A 16,858-nucleotide genomic window follows, 5' to 3' on the forward strand; every position below is an offset into this window, starting at 1 on the left:
AAATAGTCCGTTTTCGTACAGATTTGATGTTGTATTTATTGTTGCATTATTAATGAGATGGTTATTTTTTAAAATCTTCAACTATACATTTCTATGCAGCTTTTATCATGAATCTGGATCCACTTATGCCATTTTCTCGTATGGTTTTCTTTTTCAACATGAAACTCTCTAATCTTTATCGAATATTATATCAAATTTTCGGCTGTGTAAAACAGCTTGAATTCGTCATGACAATTATGTCAGTGGCGGAAACTCGTTTGAGTTTAGTATTTAATCAATTCAATAAATAAAGTTACTTTTTGAAGAAAAAAAAATCTTATGGCAATACTCGCTAACGTTTTCAAACGTGAAACAAACGTGTTATGTTATGGTATACTTTGTATTACCTGTAGACATGACTTACATTTTTATCCTGCACCCCATGTGGTTTGGTATCCTTTCGTTAGGTTACCCCTAATCAATACCTGTAGTCTTTGAAATCCTTTAAGCTCTCGCCACAGATCGATAAAGTCCAGCTACTCATCACGGCCAGTCAAGTCAAGTCGGGTTAATTTATCATATCCAACATGCCCCCCCCCCCATAAGATCTCTCAAAATGATAGGATGTTTTAGAGTAGGTGTTTCGGCGATGGAATCAACTTGTAGAACGGGGACGTAGTCGTACAGGTAGCCGAGTCTGACGGGGCAGACATTGTCAGCGTTACCCCCCCCCCCCCCATTTAGGTTAAGTGCGACCTGACCTTAAACTTAAGGGAGCGATTCACTGAAAATTTTACATCCTTTTGTTCCGTTTTATGATGAAAATTTAATTGGATTATCTGAAAACTAAATTGTAAACGTTTTTTAGCCCTATAATGAAACACACTATATACACATGCAGCATATATCACGCTTTTCAACTGCAACATATAAATTATTGAAAGAAAGACCACCTAAGCATAAAGCAACAATTTTAAGAATTTCTGCTCAGCTGTATAGGGGAAACGTCATTCTTTTTTTTTTGTTCTGGGTGGATTTTGAGAAATATCCAAAACAATTTAAGCTTACGTCAGGCCATGGAGTTACTCTCCCACATTTTTTTAGTTACTCCGTAGTCAAACCCAAGCGTCACTCAACACGGGTGTGATTTTAGAACAATGCTGAAATGTTTTCACGCTGAAAAAAAGGACACATCTTTAATCCCATCCAAATTCTACCGTTGGCCTTACCACTAGCCTAAAAATCATCAAAGAGATTTTTTTCAAACTTTCACCATTCTGTTTTATTTTTTATTTTTCTCCTTTCCAACACAACATTTGTGACCAAGGCTGGATTCTCCTTAAAAAAACCCATGAATCTTATAACAGTAGGCTTTTGTTTAAAGTCTTTACTATACCTATCATCCTATTATTTAAGATTGGTGATATTGATAAATCCTATGTTCAACATAGTCTCGTAGAATTATGTTATCATATAGGTAGTATGCAAAACGATGCCTATTTCAGACGCAAACATTTTATTTACAATATTAATCAAAGTACATTTCAAACCCCAATCTCGTCGAGTTGACATGCTGAAAGTGCTGTATAACGCGTATGGAGAGTATATCTGCCCTCAATTCGAGTCAATATCACTCATTAAATCTCCCCACTCTCGAAAGTCTCTTCTATTCTTGCCCTTCCTTTCTTCTTCCTCATTCCCTTTTCAAGACGACATACTTCAAAACAATACTTTGTTGTTCCAATAATCCTATGAGAGGGGGTGAATGAAGGGACCAGTGGAAGGGGTAAAAAAGGACAATACCGAGGGGTACAATGCACACCCCTCAATGGTCATCCTCCGTAACTGGAGGGGTAAGAAGTGTGTTTTCCAGTTGTATGGCTTGCACCTCAAAGTAAAGCGGTGACGAAAAAAAAATCATTTAAAGAATGGGTAACATAAGGACACGGATGAGAAGCAAACAAAATGCATTACTTATCGTAAAAAGATAATTAGTTTTACTTTCCCATGCAACAATGACCAAAAAAAGAGAGTTAAACAAAGCAGCAAAAATTAAGAACTTCTATTTTTAATGGTTTGAGCGTCAACACTGCATGCAAGTGATAGTTTACAAGATAATAGACTTAAAATTAAAGTTGGTGCTCTCTTGAATCTGAACACGTTATATTTGTGTTATAAATATCTGTATTATAGAACTATGTGATATACAAAATCAGTGGGACCCATTTCCCTTACAGCATATTAGTAATTGCAAGATGAAATCACAACATAAAATAATGTCATCAGTTACCATGGTAACGGTAGATAGATCCAAATCATGCAATTATTTAGTCGGAAGTGTCGCCTGCGAGAACCATGCACCCTTAAATCACAGGAGTGGGGTAGAGGCAGAACCGCTAATTCTTGTTTGGGCTCTTTGCATATAATTATACATAGTTATTATTTCGATCAGATAAATGAAAAATGTTGTATGCATCACAGATACCAACGTGTACATGAGCTAAATAATGGCTGCTTTGTTTTATCTTGAAGGGAAACATAACGAGTAATGGAGCTTTCAGTGATATCAATCTTTCAACAGAAAAAAATGGAACGAGGAGAGGCGGAATGGGATTGAGAGGGGGGGGGGGGTTGAGAGGGAGGGGGAAAATAGTAAAGTCCGATTTCTACTGGATACAGCATTTCGATTCATGTTAATATAGGACCCATGGGTAACCAAATTTTTTTTATTACATATTTTTTATAAATATATTTAATTCTAAACTTTCTAAATGCTGGGTAGAGGTAAGTTGTCACAATTCGGTGCAACTCGACGAGCATTGATATTTCTTTAATCGGGGCAATTAGGTGGGGTGAGGGGGAGGGATGGGGATCTATACCAGGTGGTATTTGAATGGGAACCAAACATTTTCGTTCGGGTCTCACCATAAATTATTATTTTTTTGTCTGGCAATCAGTCTCACTTGATTTTTTTTAATCTGTTAAAAGCAATAAATACTAATGAAAAAAAAAATGAATTGGATGAATGAAAAAATAAATAAATAAACAAATAAACAAACAAACAAATAGATAAATAAATAAATAATACGAATAGACAAGTGAAACTACAACTTTATCCGCCACTGATACAAAAACTCAAGGTTCGTCAAAAAATCCGTCCAAGTTTGTGGAAGCCGATTCGTACCAGAAGTTAATCCCTATCGCTAATTCTAGATACGGCATTGCTCCAAAAGCTTGGATTATCTGGTGCTTTTACTAATCTTTTCAAATAAAACCCCAATCCTCCCAACATTACTTTTGATACATATAGTATTCATCTGGTAAGACTGACTAATTGAAAGGGTTGTAGGCCGATTTACTGGAGGTATTTTCGAAAATAAAAAACAAACCAGTTGTAATACGATTAAAGGGACAATAGTTGTGTTGTATTAAAAGGGATTTCTAACCAGGGATAACACACGTAAAATCCGTCCGCAATGCTTTTGTCAAAATGGGAAATGAAGCTTTAGCATAAGGACGTACAGCCCCGTGTAAAGAAAATTAAAATGGTTTCACGAGTAGATTAAAGGGAACTTAATTAGGCCATCAGTGCTTTTACTGCCCCATTGTAAGTTTTTCGGTTGGATTATGAATGTGTTTGGAGTGAGAGAAGGGCTTAACGCGGCAGTAGGCAGTAGAAGCAGGTCTTGTCCATGTTTGTGTAATTGTAATTTTCTTGGACAAAAATATGAATATACTGTATAAGATAATCGTAGAAATGATGTAAACAACGAAATAAGTAATCAATTTTGATGATGATTACAAGTAACATCGAATAAAAAGAAATGAATGCCTTCACGACAAAACAAATCTCTTCCATATTTCATTTTATACCCAGAGGTTACAAACAGTCACGTTTCACGAGACATATATACAATATGGATAAATATTGTAATAAACAATCAGAAATATTTGTATATTTTCTAATAATGTAAGGATGGATGAATCAAGAATTTGATACATAGGATCTATGCGTATAATGCCATAGCTTCGCCAGTTAAAGGGTTTTTATAGTTTAAGCTATTTTTTATTAAACAACATAACACAACTACATGTAATAAAAATTTCTCGGTTTTTTATTTTAATTAATTGTCTCCATTATCAATTTTAATAGAGAGAAAACAGGATACGAAGACAGAAAAGGAAAAGGGATGAAATATGATATCATTTTCTGTGTTTGGGTGGTCCTTTCAGGACCAACATTTGCCCAAGAAAGATGTTCCGTGCCATGGAAACCTTTATTTTCTGTGAATTATTTCAAAATCTATATAAAAAAAATTGAATCGAATAAAAGGTTTTAAATTTTGCTCGCTTACTTCGCTCGCTCGCAGCTGTTCAGAAATGTTGCCCCCTACGCCACACCTGTCTCAACATTTTGGCTCATTACGCCACTGACGGAGAGAAAGAAAGAAAGAAAGAAAGATAGAAAGAAAGAAAGAAAAGAAGGAAGGAAGGAAGGAAGAAAGGAAGAAAGGAAGAAAGGAAGAAAGAAAGAAAGAGATGGTAAGAGAGGCAGAGAGAGTGAGAGAGAAGCAGAACAAGGGGAGAGGGGCTGCTAATATTTTATATTACTCCCATGTTTGTTTTGCTCGTCTTTCCTCTCTTCTCCTTGGCCCATGCTGGGAATTACAAAGTGAATAAGGGGTAACACATGTTTCTGTTTGTAAGCTTGTTGCCCCCTTTCTCCTCTTCAGTTGACCCACCCCTTCAATCACACATTTTGAGTGTTTGCAGAGCCTTTTTATCAATTAGGGGGCTAAATTTAGCGGCCATTATGCGGTATCCAACCCCATACATTCATACGTCTCCAACTGAGAGAAGTCGATAGCGGGGTTCAATCTACCCTGTTAAGTACTAGTTCTTGAAAGGTGAAATTTGAAAAGAATGCGAAAGAAGGGTCGGAAATGGCGAAAAATTTGAATACATCTATGAAAGTGAGGATATGCAAGAGAAAATGAGAAGCAACAAAAACATAGGAAGCATAGAGCGAGATGTTTTGGGAAATAAAAATAAACAAAAACAAACAACAAGCACAGGTCAATCAGACAAGAAGGAATACATAATTTTAAAACTGATATAGAAACATGTTCATATGGAAAAGCATAAATTAGTATTATACCATAATAAAAAGCTTGGGATTCTAAGAAGGGAGGGGTGGGGATATCACATCGCCGACAGCTTGAACAAAGACACTGGAATATATTGGCATAGGCCTGGTCTTGTTATTTATTTCATTTATTTATTTCACATATTTAAAACAGGGTAGCCCAAATCAAATAAAACTCTAGTTTTCACTGGGACCCTTTGAAGTAAAAACTAAATTTACTAAGAATATACACAAAAACAATCGAGAATTGAGCAAGACTTCAAGTCTTTTGTTGCATTCCCATTCATTATAAAAATAATATACATGTAACAGACAAAACTTAACGGATTACAATAATATAATATAATAATAATAATAATAATATAGGGTATTTATATTGCGCACATATCCACCTTATTAGGTGCTCAAGGCGCTCCTATATTACCCGGCTAAGCTAGGCGTTCATAGCGCACACAGCTTTTTAAGGAATTACTTCCTACCGGGACCCATTTACCTCACCTGGGTTGAGTGCAGCACATTGTGGATCAGTTTCTTGCCGAAGTAAATTACGCCATGGCTGGGATTCGAACCCACGACCCTCTGTTTCAAAGTCCGAAGACTAATCCACTGGGCCACAACGCTCCACATATGATATGTTATTGCAAGACAGACTTAAGATTGTAAATTAAAGAAAAAACAGTATTATAATACCACAAAGGCAACACTGCAAAATGTTACAAAATAATATACAAAGTTATATAATATGAATCAAAGAAAATTGGAGAAACAAAGGGGTGGCAAATAGTTAGCAAACGAATGTGTACTTCAAATAGACTCATCGTAGCAATACAAAGTAGCACGTTAATCGAGTAATCGTAAGTAATTAAATTTTTAAAATATATGTGTAGTCCTACACATAATTATGCATGAAGCTAAATAATTGGACATTACCCTTACTAACATAATCCACTGTGCCACTCATAATTTATGAAATTAAAGAAAGAAGCAAAACAAAATACAAAGTGGATATAGGCCTATTGTTGAAATTTATTGGCTGGTAGACAATCGCCAAGCCGACACCGAGAACATTGTCATCTCAAGCCATTCCTAGCCTCGATGAAAATCAGAGTCGAAATACATGATATTGATATCACATACATAAAGAGAAAGATCACTTTATATTACAACAAACCAGCAAGGCTCTATAGATCACAACATTTCCTGTTCATATCTAAATCATAGTACTGATCTACACTATTGTCCCTCTACACGACGCGAAAATAACCCGCCGACACAATCAGCATATCCTTATGCAAATTTACTGTACCTGACGCTATGTTGGTGTATGTTCCCTGACTCATGGGCACTGTCTTACAAATAGTTACGATTGATCCGATCAATCTCAAGTATATGGAAATCCGTCAATGTCATAATTTTTCTTTAGTAAATTTGCTCATTGTCCTTTGAAAACAAAGAGAAGCATACCGAATTGTCAAGAAAACAGTGAATGTATGAATATACATCATTTCTACAAAATATTTTATCAAAAACATGTAATTTTCGATGTTGACGGTGCTGGCTTTCCATAGTTGCGATTGATCGGATAAGTCGCAACTCTTTGTAAGACGGGACCCTGATCTGCACAATAAAAATACAAATAAATTTATTCAAATAAACTTTATTTTTCTTCCATCTCACAAATTTCTAAATTTTTGTAAACATAAATTCATACAAAAACTACTGTCACATGAATTACAACCATTCACATAATATATTTCACCTCTTATCTTCTCTTTTTCTTGCTCAAAAAGACATTCATTCGTTTTATCTATTGGACAATAACAGATGGAAAGACGAAATGGTATAACGCGTCATTAGACATGCATTTTTTTATTCAATGTGTTTAAATGAAAGCAGAATATAAATAAGTATTTAGTCATTGCTCGGTGATGCATACATCAAAATTTGGCATACAAATGATCCACAGTGTGCTGCACTCAACCCAGGTGAGGTAAATGGGTCCCGGTAGGAAGTAATTCCTTAAAAAGCTGTGTGCGCTATGAACGCCTAGCTTAGCCGGGTAATATAGGAGCGCCTTGAGCACCTAACAAGGTGGATATGTGCGCAATATAAATACCCTATATTATTATTATTATTATTATACAAGACATGAGATTGAAATCAATAAATGTGACCAGAAAAGGAGACTGAAAAGGAAAGAAAATGAAAAGAGAAGGATGAAATATATTTTCCGAAATAACCCGACACGTCCTAATTTCGCTGCGAGAGCGGGCAAATCCATAAAATAAATTCCAAGTTACTTAACTTTGACACTGACTCAACCAACAAAATGGTTACATACAATTTCGAACACTTACTCTTTTCTAGAGGGACATAATGACTAAATATGTTGAGTTGATTACCAAAAAACATGACACAAACGGCAGACACGTTTAAGCGGCGTCTGACTCTACAACCTCCAAAGATGGTGTCTGACACGTCAACGCTAAACCTATAGTAGCACGAACTTAATTTGAATAACAAAACATATTATGGTATCGCAAATATAAATCTAGAAAGCCAACTGTTGCAAAAATGCTTCCAATTTTACTAAACAAAATATTTTTCTCTAAATTTGTTTCCAATAGCTATTATTCCACTGATATATTAGGTTCATTAGTTTTTGATAGGCGTGCGTCATCATTCAGAAAATACTGTTCCAACATGAATTACACTGGAGTCTCCGCCGGGATTCGAACCCGGGGTCTCTGGCTGAGGTAGCCAGTGCCCTAACCACTGGGCCACAGAGACAAATTAACACACTGGGTTGTACCTTCATTGTCCTATGGTTAATCTTTGAAACTGCAAATACGAATGGAATTGTCTGCATCTTTTTTTGTAAAAAGCTGCAACGTTCATATAACAATTCATGGTTTATCAAAACATTAGGATCGCAGACTGTATAACAGCTGAATTGGCAAATGTTTTATAAAACAGAGTAAAAAAATGCACACAACAGATCAACAAAATTATTAAGCAACATAACAAAAAAATCCAGAAACTACAAAAACAATGCAACAAAATGTTGTGAGCCGAATTGCTGTATAAACTCCATTAATGTTAATAGACTCATGTATGTGTATATAAATCGATAATTGCTCACACACTTTTATGTTCTTTTTCCAGCGCCCTGTGAATTATTGGCTGCAATTACTCAAGCATTTATTTTGCTTATATAGTTTGCCACTGCATTTGTTTTTCACTACTTTGTCTTATCCTTATTGTATTCATGTCTAAATTTTGTTATGACACTGTTATAAATCTGTCACATTGCAATGTACTTTAATGTCATACTACGATTATGTTTGTGAATTGTAAATTTATTTTGACTTTACAATGAATGCAGAAACTCCTGCAAAAAAAATATCATGACTATGTAAATAAATTCGGCGTTTATTTCTCTAATATGGAAAAATACGTTTTGTATTCGAATTCGATGCAGTGCTATAAACATTTAATACCGTACTTCTTCTTTCTATCTTCTGTCGTTAATTTAATTGACAATCAGTCATATTTGACGATTGTCGCCATTGCTTATCTGACCAATTAGTTTAGTTCTTTACATTTTTGGTTGTTCATTATTTATCTACGGAATCTTCAAAATACTGGATTGGGAAAATCAAACTGTCGAGAACGGCACTACATGGATTAGGGTTAAGGCATGCACATATGATATCGGTAGCACACTCGATCAATACCAGATTAAACAAAATGAAGAGACATTATGTAATTCGTTGTTGTTGTTTCTGTCTATTATTATGTCAATCTACCTTTCTTTTGCATCGATCCTCTTTGACAAGCTGACACTGACAGGCCCAAAGAGGGCGCCATTGTCCGTATGTGTGTGGTGCAGGTGAAGTGCGTTTGCTTTTCGATCAAAACAGCCATTTCGAAGAAAAAAATGAAATATTTCGAAGAAAATAAAATGACAAAGAACCGTAATGTTATCCGGGTTGGATTCAGTAAAATTTCGAAATCTAAATAAAGTTGTTTGACAATTATTTTCTTGAGTACTTTTTTTTAATACTATTTTCTTGAAGAAGAAGAAGAAGAATTTGGATGGTGGAAGTGAAGGGGAAAATGAGAATACATTAGGGATGAAAAGAAGGAATATTAGGGGAGTTAAATAAAAAGAATATTGAAAGAATTAATGTAGAAAAAAACGAAAGTAAAGACATTGAGAGGAATTATTTGTCGAAGATAAAAATCATTGTCAAGATCTACAAGCACATGCGCAGGAGAAGGAGGAGGAGGAAAGAATTTTCTTATATTAAAGAAGCGTTATATAATGACATCGAAATTAATTAATTTTCCCCTGTTTGAAGAGGGTTCAAGGGTCTTCCATTTCCATAAGAGGGAAATGGTCCTCGACTAATGTATGAAAAAAAAATGGCAAAGAGCAAATCCTCTTTAGGCATTAGTAATCACCAACATCTTTCCCTTTTCTCACGTTCCAATGTGTTTTTCGTGTAATCCGCTAATTCCGACACGGACTGAAAGTATGACAACATTCCCAACCCCCAACACATCAAAAATTCAATTCATCGCACCCGAAAGACTTGCTCCCCATTATTACGAGTTGAGTACCCTATTCTACCTTCCCTCCTACCACCCCTGTTAAGACGGATTTACTTCTTAGCGTGGGCCTAAAACTTTAAAAGTCGGTGGCTTTTGTGAATAAAGAAAGTCATGAAAAGGATCAACAATAACCTAACTGTTTTACTAATCGATAAAGGTTTATCCTAATTTTTGCTGAAAGTCCTGTGCAATAAAAAAGGAGAGAGTGTGTGTGGGTGTGTGTGAGAGAGAGAAAGAGAGAGAGAGAGAGAGAGAGAGGGGGGTGATAAACCCTGGCACACTGTCCCAAACAACTCGTATCCGAGTCTGCTGGGTGTACTGTTTTGGTTTCGTGGTCTAGTAAATACGGCACTTGACTGTGATTCGTACGGCTATTGGTTCGAAACCCGCTCCAACGCTCTATCTTCATGGGATGAAATCATGAAAGTTGCCCGATTTGCGTAATTTGCACCTGACCAAAATTCTGCCCAGCATGAGCAAAGTTACTGTGCACGTCTAACGGCTAGTATTTCCAAAATGATGAAGTTACAAAACAAAAACAAAATAAAGCAAAAACAAAACAAAACAAAGACATAATAATCACTAACACAATTGAGTCTTACTATTTTCGTTGCCATTATTACCATTTCCAATATCATTATTATCATTTTTATCAATATTTTCATTTTTATCATTATTTTTGTTGTTATTATTATTATAATTGTTAATATTATTATCATTATTATTGTTATTATTATCATTATTATTATTATCATCATCATCATCGTCGTCGTCATCATCATTATTATTATCATCATCATCATTTTCATCACCATCATCTTCGCCATTATAAATTAATATAATAATGGATTATAATGGACATGTCAGTGAGACTTGGCTTGCAGACTTTAGAGCCAGTTCCTGCGAGAGAAAGAGAGAGAAGGATTGATAGAACAGGTCTTGAATACCAAACCAGCTCTAATTCCTTCTCGATGTCTCCGGTATCGTTCTTTTTCACAAAGCTCTTGTAAATATTTAACGATCTATCTTTGTCTGCTTGCTCCCCCTATAGAAACAATGGCGACTCGGGGATAGCCTCTCCCATTTCGTTGTGTTAGCGCATCAAACAAAATGACAAGCATTACAAACGCAGAAATAAAGGCATAAATAAAACTGCATCGTCAGTCTATATACAGCCTTTTGATAGGAGGAGTGTCGTATTATATCCCATTCTTTCTTTGATTTTTCTTGGTCTTCTCTAAAGAGGCGCAGTCACATCGATATAACCGATAGCAAACCGACCGATAGTATGTCACTGAACATAATGCAATCGCTTTGATCGGTTTGGAGTCGGTTTCATTGGTGCGTCTACAGTCTAAAACTCTCACCAGAAGCTGAATTATTTATTGATTTGTTATCATCTTATAATCTCTTTTTCCTATTGATATTCTTGTATACTTGTATTCTAAAAATAACTGTGTGGATCAGTCGTTCGACTGCTGCTGAGGAAAAAAACTTTCTTATTATCGAAGGTTAAAACCAATATACATTCGATATTTTTTTTTATATATCTTTATGTTAATTATCATTGATGTTTCTTAATATAATAATAATGACAATGATTTGTATCTTAAATATTTGTTATAAATGTGTGAAAATGATTTGTATCAATATTTATGTCATTTCTGTTGGAAATAAATCTGAATCTGAATATTTACACACGGTTAAAATATGAAATGCACATTGAAACCAAAATATTGACATTGTTGTCATTATTGTAGCATAAAGTGAATATAATTCTTTGTTTGTTACACAATGTGCTGATGATTAACACTAAAAATGCAGCAGCACAATAGCAAATAACGGTATTCCTATTTTACATTTCAACTGGTTTTATACGATACATCATATAGTTTTCAATAATGGATTTAGGTTGGAAATTGGAAGGGAGTGATGCTTGATAAAAATTATCTTTTCATTCACAGTCAGTAGGCAGGTCCCAAAAAAGTGGCTTCTTTCATCCAAGTGATATTCATGACTTGAGAAGTTTTGCATATTTAATGAGCTTGATGCGAACCAAAACACCTCTTTTCATTCTGTCATTGCTGCTCTAATTGTGCATCGAATTTCATGATTCTGGTATCATTGTAAAGAAGAAGAATCATTCTTTCAGGTCATGTGTTTGAATTCATTCAAAGATTTTGTAATATACGTTAAAATTGTGATCTAAAATATGCTACAAAATAATTATTTTCACCTGACAAAAACTGCTATTTTCACACTTTATTTTTGTTTGAGCCCAAATGATTTTTATATCATGATAAAGCTGAATATGTATGCTTTAAAATGGTATAGGTTTCAAAATAAGAATTGGTTTAATCGGGTCAAGATCACACTTTTCATTGTCCAAGTACATAAAGCAGCTTGAAAACAAGAATACTGCACTCTGATTGGTCAAAGGGACCACACACTGGCAAATTCCAACGGTTCCACTGCCTGGGCTCATGGGAAGGTCACACTTCCCATGTGGTAATCTCCTCAAACTACCCGCGCCTGTTGTTCTGTGAACCTTATCCAGCCAATCAGAACTCTGGATTTCATGCAAGTACAAAATTTCAGAAATCTCGTCTTGTACCTTGGTGGGAAAAGTGTGATCTTGACCCGATTAAAAGGTGCCGCATATCAAGAGTGGCATTGTGAGAAAGTACAGAAGTTCAGCTTTATGATGATATATATATCATTGAGGCTCAAAATAAAAAGTTTTGCACAATTTGCAGAAGAAAACAGAGGAAGAAAATTCATTTTTGAGGAACATTTTCAGGCCAGAAATTCACTTTTTCTCAAACTATTGTATACAAAATAAATGACCAATGTGAAAGAATAACATTTACTCTATCTGATGGTGCAATGATATTTCATTTAACTAGAGGTTAAAACAGGTAAATTATTAGAGAAAGAAAATCTCACGAATCACGAGATTTTGCAAGGAGGAGGATTCAGCCACGAGATGATTTGGATGAATCTGGCCTTTTTGCTCATTAGCATAGGGACCTGCGGTCTGACTGTTCACGTACAATATCCACTCTATATCCGACCCTCATATTTCATTATCAATTTGCTTATATATTATTTTTTTATCTTACTCACTCATTCCTCTGCATTGCATCCTTGTACCATTTTTTAATTCTGTCAACACTAGTTTATTCATGAGTGTCGAAAGCTCCCACCATCTTTCGAAACCTTTTCCCAATCCACACATTCACTCCCCCTCCTCTCCCACTTTCGATAACATCTCCTCCTCACCCGCCCCGCCCCTCTCATCCATCCACTACTATACCCATCATCCACCGGAGGACAGATGCGATCAGGTGACCATGTCACATGACACCATCTTCATGATCTTGAATGTCTGTATACGGTTTCCAGTTCATGTTTAATGAAATGCCAATAATCTCTTTGGCGGTCTCTCCACGTCCACCCGGTGTGTGTGTTTCTGCACGCTATCATATCCAGTGTTTTCTTAGCAGCAGCGCCATGAACAACATTTTGGGGAGGGCAAGTGGGGGCCAGTCCGCGGATTTAAAGAGATAGTGGGTGGCAGTCTTCTCGGAGAGAGCTTAGGCAAGGCATTGATCTACATCTGCCACCCCACACCCAGGAGAGAAGTGAGAACCAGGCGGGGTGACGATATCCCTTATTTTGTCAATAACGTAAGGAGGTCTTTCGTCATCCGAAACCATTAGTCACTATCAGTTGGTCTTGCAGTAACCGTGACCATTATAGTTATCAGTACTCCCCAGGGAGTGGATATGGTGCGCATTGTGAATGGCCATTCATGTTAACGCTCCGATCTGAGACATATTACGAATGACTGCATTGACTATAATGAACAACACGATAAAATAAGAGTAAAACAAAATCAAGTCCTTTTCAATAATGTTTACATATTATTACATTTGACTCACATTATTATTTTGGAAGTTATTCAATTTTCATTTAGATTCATTTCAAATCAAATATTAAGGGTACTTAGAATCAATATTGATTATGTGTATTGACGGTACCTGACCCAATTTATTTTGTTGAGCGAGTAATCATCTATTTAAAACTGCATATATTAGAGGTAGCAAACTTGCATACGAACAACCAATCAAATGCCTAATGTTACACCCTCGTATCAAAATACAAATAAATTCGACGAATCGAATCCCTAATCAACATCGAGAAGGTTTTGATCCATATCCAAGCTGCCATTTAATCCTTCTTACTACTCCAAGCACGTCTATAGGCCTACCTCAGCGAGTGACACCCGACATACCTTCTTAAACAAAAATACAAGATTACACAAAAAACTACTCGGGAGAGGTATTCCGACAATCCTAGCATGGATGATCCTAGCCTATGCAACCTCCATGCAAGCACCCCACTTGATCCTAGCGTGGTTTTTTAAGTGCCGACATGAAAGATCTCTGTTGGAAACACTACCCCTCTCCTGCTTATTTTACACCCTTTTTCCCCTTTGCTGAGAGGTACTTAAATTTCGCTAAAAAGTGCGCCTTGTTTTCCTTAACATATTATACCCATTTTCTCTGAGTGGTTGCTATGGCAACACATGTTTTCTCTGAGAAGTTGCTACGGTAATGATTACAATGTTACTGGACGAGACTCGTGTGAATAGATCATGTAGATTGGTGTCTGTTCATGTAAATTGAATAATTAGAAAGAGAGATATCTGAAAAAGCAATGTTTGTCTTAATAATAGCTTATCGCAAAACTTCTTATTAAGTAGTAAATTTCTTCATGCACTGAATAAGTCATAAAAGGGAACATCCTACTGTGAGATAAAAAAAATTGTTAGTTAGAGCATTTTTAATTTTGCATTGCCTCGTAAACGATAAAAAGATCGTGTCCATGTGTAAGTCCCTCTAGGAGAAGGGACAGTCCCCCAGGGCGGGAGGACATGTCTCCCACCCACCGAGATCGTCACCCATGGCTTATATTTGAATTTCTGATCCAAGAACTAAAATACAAAACATGATTTGACCCTGACATATATACCGTCATACAAGAGAATCCAGTTTCTTATTCACATCTAAGGGAAAAACGCAATTCAAATTTTATGCAATAAAACCATACATGTCACCATTTTAAACATTAAATCTAGAAAACATAAACGTTTGAATACACCCTATAACAAGGTCATCTTGATGTTTATCCTAAACTCAAAATAAAACTATCTAACCATAAAACTAAACCACTGTCTTACTTTGCCGCTTATTCCTATTACTTTAAAAGCATAATTTAAACCAAAATCTCTGTTACGAAATACATTCTGGGCAGAGTTTGGGGTGGAAAATTTGCTTCTGGACAATTTTATAGGAAGAATGCGTCAGGATTTACAGTTTGGTTTGTATACAAAGACCATTCGAAATTGTCATAACCCTTAGCATGTTCACGACAGTGCCAGCTATCGCTGTTTGTACCAAGTTTTCTTCGGTATATTATCCATAGTCAAGATAGCTGGAACTCGTTTTGAGATAGTATCCCCCTATCAATAAATTAAAATAGTATGATAAAGAAGTTGAAAGGGTTGCCAAGATAGAAGAGATCAAACAATCTATTGAAGAGAGAAAAAAATACAGAAAGAGTGAAATTAAACAAAAATGGGCGTGGCATTTTAAGCCGTCGGTAGCGGCCCCTCCCCCCTCCATCAATGCGCACGCCAGCAGCGTCGCAAAACACCTGACTCGATCCGATTGTCGACTCCTTCTCCGCTTTCGTCCCCAGAGACGCCGGGCTAGAGACATTCTCATGTTCGCCTCGACGAATCATGTTTTATTTAGTGACGTACTTCTAACGGTCTCCCGGACCGTAAAACTGCCACAGATTTGAAAAAAAGAGAGGGAAAATGGGAGAAAGGGTCGAAAACAATGAGATGAAAAGAAAGGGGAAAAAACAATTCTGTAAATTTGTAATTTCGTAGCCTTAACGCCCAGATCAGAAACAAATTTATTTAGGGACCCCACGCGAACTCTTAAACACGCAATATATTCCGTTGACACATATTTCCAGGGTTTCTACCAATGAACTTGCCTCGTAAACATCCGATTATATTTCGAAATCTCAGATATTCTTTTTCTGCTGTAATCTACACATATGAATCTCCCAATCATATGTGCATCAAATTCGTTGATTCATAATAGGTTTATGATATTGAATACCAGAGTGGGGCGCTTGCTAAGTTATCAGTCAACCCCCCCCCCCCCAACACAACCATTGTCTCTGCCAACTTTGAAATGCAATTTAGATGGCATGATGAACTTATGACATTGTATCACCCACTCTCTCGGTGAGATATAAAGAAAAAAAAAAGGCAATTTTCACAATTGTACAAGCATACTTTAAGGTAATTATCTAACAGTTTAAACAAGTGTTTACAAATTTTAAACAACAGATAATTTTTCTAATCTAATGGTTGTATATCACTCTAAAAACACTGAGTAAAATTTTACTCAATATTGGGTAAAAAGGGAACATGCATGTTTGTTGGGTATTTTTTTAACCCCATATCGGGCTATTTCAACGCAACATTGCGTAAAATCTTTTTACCCAACCAACATGCATGTTCCCATTTCACCCAATATTGGGTAAACCTTTTTTTTTCGAGTGTAATTTTTTAAACAGTGTTTTTACTGTGTACAGTTCCATAACATGATTTATCATTATACCTTAAGAATAATATTGTAATGTTTTTTTCAAAGATTTTTTACGTATGAAATAGAAAATAATAGTTCTTATTTGGTATCCACACATACTGTAAGAATAAGTTTTTCCTTCCTCAAATTTTGATCTGAGATACTATACTAACATGTATGTTATATGGCTCTTTATTGATTAAGTCTATTTGTTCTCTTTTCGAAGTAATTCATAATTGCAAAAAAAATCACAACAGCATACAAAATGATATGACTAATATATCATCACTAATATTACCCGACACAGTTTTTTACAACAAGGGTCGTGTTTTTGTCAATTTTCTCTTTGTTCATTGATTAATCAGGTTTTCTTATCATTTGAACTAATCAAAGAAATTTACGTTAATAATCGATATTGTGACATCTATAGTGTCCCATGAAA

The 16,858-nt window shown here is 35.7% G+C and overlaps 1 non-coding gene across 1 annotated transcript; it reads right to left on the reverse strand.

The window, feature by feature from the left end:
* Positions 1 to 7,842: 7,842 nt before the first annotated feature.
* TRNAR-CCU (transfer RNA arginine (anticodon CCU)) lies at positions 7,843 to 7,915 on the reverse strand. Its single transcript has one exon. It is a non-coding gene; the product is annotated as a tRNA-Arg (tRNA).
* Positions 7,916 to 16,858: the final 8,943 nt, after the last annotated feature.

The sequence above is a fragment of the Lytechinus pictus genome, chromosome 1 (genome assembly GCF_037042905.1).
Source record: "Lytechinus pictus isolate F3 Inbred chromosome 1, Lp3.0, whole genome shotgun sequence".
Lineage (NCBI taxonomy): Eukaryota > Metazoa > Echinodermata > Echinoidea > Temnopleuroida > Toxopneustidae > Lytechinus > Lytechinus pictus.